The 11548-nt window shown below is 40.6% G+C and overlaps 1 long non-coding RNA gene across 1 annotated transcript in view; it reads left to right on the forward strand.

Moving 5' to 3' along the window:
* The window catches only part of LOC116586046, a 73683-nt gene extending 62499 nt beyond the window's left edge, over nt 1-11184 (forward strand). Inside the window, exon 3 of the long non-coding RNA XR_004283870.1 lies at nt 11042-11184. This is a non-coding gene — a long non-coding RNA (uncharacterized LOC116586046). The remainder of the gene's footprint in view (nt 1-11041) is intronic.
* The last annotated feature ends 364 nt before the right edge of the window (nt 11185-11548 follow it).

Consider the following 11548-nt stretch of genomic DNA (forward strand, 5'->3'; position numbering starts at 1 on the left):
TTTTTAGTTAGGAAGAGGAGGAAAGAGGAAATACACTGTCCTCTGGATACTTGTCAGCCCCTTAAAAAAAAAAAAAAAAAGAGCTCGACAGGTGGTGCTGAGGCACCTCTGTATGTTTTCTTCACAGGGGACTTTTCTGGAAAGAATGAGAGTAGGAGGAGTGGAGGGAGAGGAATGACCAATTCCACATGACAACTGAGAAGATTTCAGGGGACTCTCTTTTACTATGACCTGAGAAATGAATGCATTGTGTGTAAAACAAACAAAAAAAACTATTTCACGGTGGTGTTATTCAGATCACACAAGACTTAATATGATTTGGCTGTTGTCGATGATGGTGCTATAAATACTGGGGCATGTATATCCCTTTGAATCAGTATTTTTATATCTTTTGGGTAAATACCTAGTAGCACAATTTCTAGATTGGAGGGTAGTTCTATTTTTAACTTTCTGAGGAACCTCCGTACTGTTTTCTAGAGTGGTTGTCCCAGTTTACATTTCCATTGATAGTACAAAAGGGTTCCCCTTTTTCCACATCCTCACCAAAACCCGTTGTCTCTTGTGTTGTTGATTTTAGCCATTCTGACAACTGTGAGGGGGATAACTCATTGTAGTTTACATTTGTGTTTCCCTACGGATGAGTGATGTGGAGCGTCTTTTCATGTGTCTGTTAGCCGTCTGTATGTCTTCTTTGGAAAAATGTCTACTCATTTCTTCTGCCCACTTTTCAACTGGATTATTTGGTTTTTGGGTGTTGAGTTTGACAAGTTCTTTATTTATTTTGGATATTAACCCTTTATCTGTTTTAACCCTTTATCTAATGTCCCAAAAGTTCATTTTTGCTTTTGTATCCCTTGCTGCAGAAGACATATTCAGTAGAAAGTTGCTAAGGCCGATGTCAAAGAGGTTACTGCCTATGTTCTTTTCTAGGATTTTTATGGTTTCAGGTCTCAGATTTAGGTCTTTAATCCATTTTGAATTAAGTTTTGTGTATGGTGTAAGAAAGTGGTCCAGTTTCAGTCTTCTGTTTGTTGTTGTCCACTTTTCCCAATATCACTTGTTGAAGAGCTTGTCTTTTTTCCATGGGTATTCTTTCCTCCTTTGTCAAAGATTAATTGATCAAAGAGTTGTGAGTTTATTTCTGGGTTTTCCATTCTGTTCTATTGATCCATGTGTCTGTTTTTGTGCCAGTACCATACTGTCTTGATGACTACAGCTTTGTAATAGAGCCTGAAGTCCAGAATTATATCCATCTGGCTCTTCTTTTCTTTTCTTTTCTTTTTAAAAAAGCTTTTATTTATTTGTGTGTGTGTGTGTGTGTGTGTGTGTGTGAGAGAGAGAGAGAGAGAGAGAGAGAGCACGCGCAAGCACAAGCTGGAAGAGTGGCAGGCAGAGGGAGAAGCTGACTCCCCACTGAGCAGGGAGCCTGATGTGGGGCTCAATCCCAGGACCCTGGGATTATGACCTGACCTGAAAACAGACACTTAACCAATTGAACCACCAAGGCACCCCTTTGCTTTTCTTTTTCAAGATTGCTTTGGCTCTTTGTGGTCTTTCATGTTTCTGTACAAATTGCAGGATTGTTCTAGACCTAAATAAACCTGGCAAAAACAAAAATAAAATTCACAAGTACAAGCAATTGGAAAAGCTCTATAGATTTCTTGTGGAAAATTCATTGTGCTTATACCAAATTTCAACTAACCTCTTCCTTTCATTAAGATGTAAGTTTAATAAATAAACAAGTAGAAACCCCTCCCACCAAAAAAGGGGAAAAGAAGACAACATGAAAATGCTTTAAAATCCATAGTTCTACACATGCATACCTTAACATTGTGAAGAACTTCAGTGCAAGACCCATACGTCCCTCCATAAACAATTGTCATTTGTGATGTTGGCAGTACTTTGTCAAGGTTCACTTGAGGATCTTGTTTTTTGGGGGGGCAGCAGCTGGTGGCATAAATTCTATGCCTATTTTGTCATGAAAGAAACTACAGCACAAAAGAAATCGAATTAAGTTGACAAGGTCTCCAGTGGATGATTAGTGGAATTGGCAATTGAAGATGGGATAGTTATTCTCCTTACTAACTCTTAGAAATTTAGTTCTTACATAAGTGCATGTTATGTCACATGACAGTCTCTTAGGAAAGTTCCTTCTCCTCCACTCTCAATCCATTTGATTCAGGTGGGGCTCACACTTGCAAACTCCAGAGATGGGGATACATTTCAAATCAGATTAATGACCATACCACTTGTCCTCAGTGGTAGTGATTGGTTCAGAGTTAGTCACAGGATCCAAAGGAAGCTAATGCTATCTAAATGGGGTTGCTAAACCGGTTTGGATTTTTTTCCATCTTTTTACAGAAACCCCGACTGACAATAAAGCAGATACTGAGGAAAACAGGGCTGGGAAATAGAAACACAGTGTCCTTATGATATCATGTAAGACCCTGGATCCAACTATTCCAAAGCCAGATTCAGCTCTTAAATTCCTAGTTGTATGTGTCAACAATTTCATTTTTGTTCATTTATTTTGAGGTTGGTGTCTGTCATTTCCAACAAAAATACTCTTCTTCTTCTTTTCCATTTTTCTCTCTTCTTCTACCTTTCTTTTCCCATTTTCTTTCCCTTTCTTTTTTATCCTTTTTTCTCTTCCTTTTTCTCTTTCTTAAAAGGTCCTCAAAAGAAAGGACAGCAAATAGGATCAGGTCATACAAGGCATTGAAAACTGGGATAAATGTTGGACTTGACCATGTATACCCTAAAGTCTTATTTTGGAAATAAACAACATGATAAGGGCTGTTCATTAGGATAATTACTCTGGTAGAAGTGAACAGTAAACATTGATGAGTGAAAGGAATACATAGACCAAGAGTCCAAACTTACAAGGAAGAGTTCTTGTTTTGGAGTGTCGGTCTATTGGAATAGAGATATAGGGATAGATACAAGTAATAATAAAAATCTTTAAGAGAAACATGGGTGGAAACTGCTAACTAATCAAGTAAGAGGGATAAAGGAGAGTTGAAGATGATTCTGAAGTTTGCATATGTAAAGTCCAGGACTTCGATGCAAAAAGGGTTATTGTTAAATAGAGAAATGGCAGGGGAGGTGAACTCCTTGAAAGCTGAGCTTTGATCTTGCTGAATCTGAGTATGGGCTTGAAGAAACAGGTTTGGAACTCATAGACATCATTGCTGAAAATACCAATTTGGAAGTCCTCCTAATCAATGTGATCTTTGATGTTGTGGACTGGAAGAGAATGTTTTAGGCAGCAGAATGTATTCACAAAAAGAAGCATAACTGAATCCTAGTATATAGTCACAGCTGTTAGCTGGGATTATTGTTGAAGAGTGAGCAATTGTAGGGTGCTTTATTAATGTGGTATTGAATTCACCAGGGGACAGAATGGAGATGGAAAAGGGGAACCAGTTGTCAAAGCTGTACAGAAAGTGGAACATGCTTACTTGCTGTTACTTGATAGCACGGACAACTCTGCCGTGAATAAAAGGCACCTGCAGGGTTGCAGATGTAGTACAATGCAGCCAAGACACCAGGAAAAGCAACAGAGCCTATTTTAGAGACTGTTTTTAACCAGCATCAGGGATCTGAGTAATAACTCCATCACATGTGATCATGACTCTCACTTATCAGATGGGAATGCAAATCTCATGAGACTTTTTTTAAGTGAGAAAACTCAGAGTGCCCACAATTGAAGCAAGTATGAATCATTTTTATTTTAGTGTTATCTGATGTCATCTTCAATAAAAAAAATTAAATGATATTAAACATTTTAGGGTAAGCATCAGAATTAAAATGTTATTAACAAATAACTGTCAATACTGGCAGTTTTTCCTTAGATGATTACCATAAGAAAATAAAGAAAATGTCTGTAGTGAGGCTAGGTTAATAAAATGATTTTTATGAGAATATGATAATGCCTTTTGGAATTGATCCCTGAGACAGGTACTTTTATTTTTATAATTTTAAAAATTTTTTATAAACATATAATGTATTATTAGCCCCAGGGGTACAGGTCTGTGAATTTCCAGGCTTACACACTTCACAGCACTCACCATAGCACATACCCTCCCCAATGTCCATAACCCCACCACCCTCTCCTGACCCCCTCCCCCGGACAACCTTCAGTTTATTTTGTGAGATTAAAAGTCTTTTATGGTTTGTGAGACAGGTACTCTTAACATGAAGACAAAACAAGAGAAAAATTAGTTTTGTTAGTCTACAAAATGTTGGACTGCATGTACGAAGAGTCAAATCCCATACATGGTGGAGCTTAATCAGTAGGGAGCATATTACTGAGTTCATGTAAAAGTTAAATATGTTTAGGAAGGAAGATATAACTAAGTAGGATAGAATCTATGTAGATAATAACAGAATTTTAAGATTTACTTTCCATTGGTTGTATTCTCTTAGGTCAACCTCTTAAATTCCTTTTGAGACATGTATCCCATGCTCCAGGTCAGAATCACTAAGGCTTTTAGCTGTTAATCCCATTCCTAGATGTCTTATCATAAAATTCTAATACCAGCTTTATATTCATTAATTGCAAAAAGTGTTATGATCTAAATAGTATCCTCCACCACCAAATTCAGATGCTGAAATCCTAGCCCCCAATACATCAGAGGGTGACTGTATTTGGAGAGTGGGTCTTTAAAGAGGTAATTAATTTAAAATGAGGTCATTACAGTGGGCCTCAATCCAATGTGACTGGTGTCCTTATGAGAAAAGGAGATTAGGACACAGACATAGAGGGAAGACCATGTGAAGACACAGGGAGAAGGTCACTATCTGCAAGTTAAGGAGAGAGGCCTCAGAAGACACCAACCCTGCTGACACCTTAATCTTGGACTTTGGGCCTCCAGAATTGTGAGGAAATAATTTCTGTTGCTTAAGTCACCCACTCTGTGGTGCTGTGTTACATAAAAGAGCCCTAGCAAACTAGTATAAAAAGGTATGATTTTGAGCTTTCACTCCAGGTATTAAACTCTTGTTACAACCAGGTAATTAAACAACCAGAAAACAAGCCTGATAATTCCCAGATGATTTTTGGTGATTTTTATCCTCCACAATTTGCAGTTGCTTTGGAAAAGGGCAGTTTTTATTTATTTGCTTGTAACCCAGAGGTTGCCAGGATCCCATAATAATTCCGGTTTTCCCCAGCAGCAAACTTGAGGCAAGATCCATTTGTTCCTTATCCCCCCACAAAAGCCTCATTTCATAAAACATAAATGTACATGGTGGTGTACATTGGGTGAGCTTCCCTGGCTGGTGATTTTCCATGCTCTCTATGTCATCAGATGCGATTGCTGGGAGAAATAGGCACTATCTTCACAACTCCACTGGGAGAGGACAACGTGGGAACTCGTGCCTGGAACTCTTGACCACTGCCCTGTCTACCTCTCTCCTGGGCCACTTGTTGACGTATAGCCTTTCACTAGAATGAACTATAAACACAAGTATAATGGTCTGGCTGAGTTCTCGGAGTCTTCTAGCAAAGTACTGAACCTGAGGTTAGTCTTGGGGAAATGCAAACTGGAAGTTGGTGCTGGAGATGGTCTTCAGGACCCCCTCCCCCAACCCCACCCCCTAACTTGCACAAGGTATCAAAAGTCAAGGTGGTCTTAAGTACTCCCAGTCTTTGCACTAGGTCATTTGCCTTTTCTCTCTCTCTCAGAGCCAGGGCACATCCTGTGATGGAGTTGCTGATGGTGGGTGATAGGGAGAGTCATCCTTGTATTTGTTCTTCCCTCCAAGGCTTCTGTAAGTTGTAAGGGAAGGGAGCTATAGGTCTCCTGAGTTCTCTTCTTCTAAGCCTAGTACATGGGGAGATACACAGAGAGATACTCTATGATCTATATATAGACCCTCATGCCTGCCCCAGCTTCCTAAGCAGGGAGAGAATGGCAGCTACCTGGGTGGGGGGGCTGAGGGGCTGGAGAGTATGACATTCAAATCAGGAAGTGGAACAGGGAGGGAACAGTATTTCAATTTGTTTGTTTGTTTGTTTGTTTTTTCTTTGGTCCCCATCCTTTAACTAATTCTGGTTTTGATATCTCACAGTCCTCTTTCAGGTGAGGTGTATTAGACAGCTTTATCGCAAAAGGCTGGATGACTGAAATCAATTTTTCAATTTGTGTAGAAAGTAAATTTCCTTTGGTGGAACAACTTCATTATGAAAAACTAGTATACTGTGCTTGCAGAGCGGTGTGCAATGGAAGTTCTTGGAATGAATGAATTTGGACTTGGATATATGGTTGATTTCCACGGTTGCTGTTGTATTCTGTGTTGTACACGTCGTATTTGTGTTTTTATAAAGTTGTCGCATCCACTGAATTAGTGAATAACGAACCATTGCCCTGAAGGAAAATAGATGGTTAGGTTCCTGCAAACCACTGGTCACAGTATTTTATCAACTGATCAGTAGATAGCCTTGTTTTATGTATACTTCTGTATAAAGACATCTTATTTAATAAACTGTTGATTCAGTAACTTCGAACTCATGGCCAATAACACTCTAACTTCTGCCTGAAGAAGCTTATCTAACACATTTATTTTCTCTGTAAAGCACATCACAGCCTACTCGCACCCAGAAACACTAGACAGCATTTTGACACTACTCTTGGGGCCCTTTTAAACAGCAAAATCATGAACAAAAAACACAAAACTGTGAAAAACGTAGACTAAATAGATCATGGAAAGGTTACTTCCTTACAGTGTGAGAACTGAAACAGAAGGTAGAACATTGCCTGGTTTGACCTCAGCTGGAAACTTGCACATGGAGCAACCCAAATTTTTTGCACTCTGTGCATCCTCACTAATGACCACAAAAGTGCTGCGGGTATTGACTTGGGGCCTACAAATAAATTTTAGCAAGTAGGCAAATCCACAAATAATGAGGATTGACTGTAATATCTGAGGAAAATGCTGATTGTTGTAAAATACCTTTAAAAGGAAATTGGTACTTTGGTTATGACGTCCATGTCTTCATAAGAAATGGGAGCTTCTCACATTTCCCCCCATCATTCCAAAGGGAACAAGGCCAGAGTCTCTGGCACTTTGACCTACTGAATGTGTCAGAGTTGTGCTCTGAGAAGTCCTCGGTCTTGGTGAGGAACTTGGTTTGTTTGCTAGGTGGTATTCTGCACTGGGGGCCAGAGATCTGTGGTCTCTTTGTCAGGATTAAAAGTAGTTGCAAGGAGAGGGGGGGTGGTTTCTAGGTACTGTTGACAAAAATAAAAATCTGGGAATGTCTCTTAGTTAGATTATGAGTAAAATAGTAAGATCAGAGCCTCTCTAGGGATGTACAAATCCAAACTGCCTTTCCAGCTATTATAAGGCATTAACAGTGGGGCTCCTCTCTTTCTCCCCACCAGCGAGGACTCTGTTTCTTTATAATTGTTACAGAGATGCCATCATCTTTCTTAATTGTTTTGTCTGAAGGTTCTGAGAGTATGATCTGCGGGATGCTGACTGCGGTAGACCGAGTCTTCGGTCAGAAGCCACAATAATGGTAGCGAGTATTCCTGGAAGGCTTTTGATGCTCTAAGTTCTGTACTGAGCCCTTTACATGTTTGAAGGCATTTCATCCTTACCATAGGCCTTTGAGGTTAGAAATAGTATCCTTCCGAATTGGTGCATGAAAAAAATGAGGCCTAGGTTAGGTAATTTTCTCTAGAAGACATACATAGAGTTAAGTGGCAGATCTAAGACTCCAACAAGGCCGTCTTCTTACAGAACCAATGTTCTTAGACTGTTCTTTCTCAAGGAGGAAGTGAACTTTGAAAAACTTTAAGTTCAAATTTCACTTGTCCGGATGCTAAGATTAATTTTTTAAATTGATCTAAAAGCTCGCAATCTATAAAATAAGGCAAAAATCAGATGCAGTTACAGGCAACAATATCTCACTGTGTAGCTTTGGATAGTTTGGGTTTATAAAATACTTATGCAGTAGTGTTCAGTAATCTGATGGCCCATATGATTACCCTCTTGTGCAGCAGTAGGAGAACTGGGAGAGGATGTAACGATCTGTTGGTGGAGGTCTTCGTATCACAGGTGAGGACTATGGACGAAGAAGTGGAGCATCCAGTGAGGCAGACAGTGAGGGACAAAAGTCTGGCACGCTCGGGGAGGATGGCCAGGGAGGAGCACGTTACTACAAGAGCTCAGAGGCTACAGCCAGGGTGACTGGTAATCTAAGAAGGGCCGGATAGACACAAGGCCAGGGGAAACCCTGAGGGAAAGCTGAGCCAGAGAGGAGTCAAAAGGCAGAGGGGAAGATAGATACGGAGATTAGATTACACCAGAAAGACAGGGTAGCCAGAAATGGGTGCAGAAGTCAGTACAAGGAGCATTTCAAAAGGGAGGACTATGAAGTCAAAAAGCAGGTCAAAAGTCCGAGGTCAGCCTTGGTCAACCTAAATCTGAAACAGGCAGGTGAATTGGAGCCCAAGACTTGTGGAACATTGAGCCCACAGTGGTGTGGGTGAGAGGCTGGCGCCAAACCAGATGGAGAGCTACGTGGTAAGATGGGCGGAGGGGCGGACGGTCACAAGGATGGAAGTAGAGAAGCCTGAAAAGTGCCCTTTACACATTTCTAGATAGAACCAGGAACCTGGCAAGAGATTACTTCTTTGTTTGGAAAATAGAAAACTCAGTTACCCAAGAGTTGTATTTTACAGTTTATGCGGATGCTTTATCTTTAACCAGAGCTATGTCTCTTAAAACTTTGTTGCTTTTCTTGGGAGGGAGGATGGTTAATGTTTCCTTCCTCTGTATGCAGTAAGCTAGCTGTACCTTACTTGGATACTTGTTCCCAGGGTAATAGATGATTTCGGAGCAGGGGGTGGGAGTGGTAGAGAAGGGAGTAAATGTTGAGAACTTTGTACAGGAATTTTGAATTTGGAAAGGAGGGTAGGAATTATCATTACTTTATGCTGGGGAGGAGATCATAAGAAGCATTGAAAAGGCTTGCACAATTCTTCTTTGATTCATCCCCTCACTGAATTGTGGTTGAACACACTTATCACATGCAGGATTCTGCTAACTGTGGGAATTACTCTTGTGAGAAAGACAGATAGGGCAGGACCTCTGGACTCCTAGAGGCTACATTGATTTGTGAAGTTAACCAAATAAAGTTATCTTCTTAATTTTTCGTGTCCTTTAAAACTGAAAACCTCCATGTACTGGAGTGTAACTTCTAAACTCTGCTATAATTACATCACGGATGATAGTAAGACCTTCTTACTGATCTTCTTTCTTACATCACGGATGAAAGTAAGACTTTCATCAGTAAAACTACATAAGACTATTCTCCTCTGAAGGTGAAAGGTACTATTCTCTAGAAGGAGCATTACTATTGCCAGTTATCTGATAAAGAAATTGGTCCTAGAATAGAAAATGACAGGGAAGTAGACCCCGGACCATAGGGAAGGAGAAACCATTCTTCTGAGAAAGGGGCAGGGCAGGAGGGATTGCTCATGTAAGTGTAGTTTCCAAGGCCAAAGAGTTAAGAATTCTTCCATTGTTGGGAATAAGATGGTTCCTGTCCATGGAAGCAGCTCATGGGTTTGTCAGGGAGACGCCTGAATGGGTCTGGAGCTGCTGACTTTGAAAGAATCCATGGCTAATAGGATTGTAATTTACTTTCTTTGCTATATGTCAGTGACTTTTTTAATGCACCTTGAGTAGAAAAATTGTCAAAAGTTGTCCCTTGGTCTCTGCTGTCTCTGCAGGGAATTAAGGAGATATAGAGTCGTGTACTGGGGACACAGCCGTGAAGGTAGTATGGCGATGCTGTTGTACTGGGTCAAACAGGGCCCCCAAATTCACGTCATCCCCAGAACCTCCAAATGTGACTTTACTTGGAAATAGGGTAATTGTAGATATAATTAGTTAAGATGGTCACTCACACTCCTTCATCTGGTATGACTCGTGTCCTTATGAGAAGAAGCACAGAGACAGACATGGAAGAGAATTGCGTGGAAGACAAAGATGAGGCAGGGATTAGGGTGATGTGTTATGAGCAATGAGGCACCAAGGATTGCCAGCAAACTCCAGAAAATAGGAAGAGACAAGAAAGGATTCTCTCCTATAGCCTTCAGAGAGAACATGGCCCTGAAGATGCCTTGATTTCTGACTACTAACTCTAGAACTATCAGAGAGTGAATGCCTGTTGTTTAAACCACCCAGTTTGAGGTCCTTTCCTGCAGCTACTAGCAGGAAACTAATACAGACTCTTAGTCACATGTGTCTGGAAAACACCATTAAACTGATAGAAAGAGGACTATATTTTCTTATTCTAAGATGTATATTTTGAATTTTTGAATATGGGGTGGACAATACAATTGTAGTCTATATTTTAATGTAATCATTGCAGGAAAAATCTTATCTCAAACCAGGTGTGAGCTTATTTTCCCCCCATATTTCAATTAATTTTTATTTTATTCCATTGAGATGGCAGAAACTTAACCTTCCCTCATTCCATCATCCCCCAAGATTTACAGCTACATTTCAAAGTACATATGTAGTAAATACAGCAATTTAGAAGGAGGTAAGGCTGTAGTTGGGCAGAATCTTCCCCTGCTGGGATTGCCCATCCTTCCCTCTCAGTCTCAGTCCTTGGTCTCTGTGGGTCAATGTTTAGATGGTCTTGTTCTTTTGCTCCTGGACCTCCAGGTCCCTTGGTGCTCTCTACTAAGTACAAACTATACTAGGATATGGAGATCTCGGTGCTGTTACAGTCCTATTTTCTATACTTAATAAACAGTTCCTTTTTGTGTGTGTGTTTAGGGATTGGCTGGAGTAATATTTTTTAATCTCTGCTTTCTGCTGTCACCTCCCTCCCAAGTGGTTGTGAGCACAGCCTGGTGTCTCTGAGAGTCAGGGAGGGAAGCAGAAAGTGAAGAAATATTAGGAAATTATTAGTTTGAAAAAAAAATGCCATATATCTACATTTCTCTTCTAGAAAAAGAATTACTAAAACTACCCCCCCAAAAAAATACCTACGTAAGTATTCTTTCTTTTCTAGGTGGCCCTCTCATGCTCCTCCTAACCACCCACCTCACCATGCTTTGGGTCTCCATCCAGAATGTGTTCTTCGAGGACAGTAACTCCCACAAGCAAAGCAGCATCTGGCCGTGTGGGTGATCTATTCTCCAGCCTCTCAAAGTTGTGTAGGTAAGTCAGGCTAAAGTTACTGCCTCTCTCTTCCGGGAGTTCTTGTTTATTCCTCCAGGAGGTTCTCTGTCCTTCCAAGATGGTCTTATTGTTTCCAGGTTGCTCAGCCACCTGCAATGACTCACACAATGTCCCACCTGGGATAAAACTCCATTGGGTTTCACATAAATTAGATACTAAGCAGCTCATTGCTTAAGGCAGTAGGCAGCGAGGGCTGGTTCCCATCCTAGAACTGCAGGCACAGCTTCTTTCACCTGAGTCTCAAGGAAAAGTCTTGGAGCTACTCACCTCTGGCTGAAGGGGGAAGATTGGCGAAGGCAGCTGAGGACTTTTTGGTACTGTAGACTCCTCTCATGGA

This window comes from Mustela erminea, chromosome 3, assembly GCF_009829155.1.
Source record: "Mustela erminea isolate mMusErm1 chromosome 3, mMusErm1.Pri, whole genome shotgun sequence".
Classification (NCBI taxonomy): domain Eukaryota; kingdom Metazoa; phylum Chordata; class Mammalia; order Carnivora; family Mustelidae; genus Mustela; species Mustela erminea.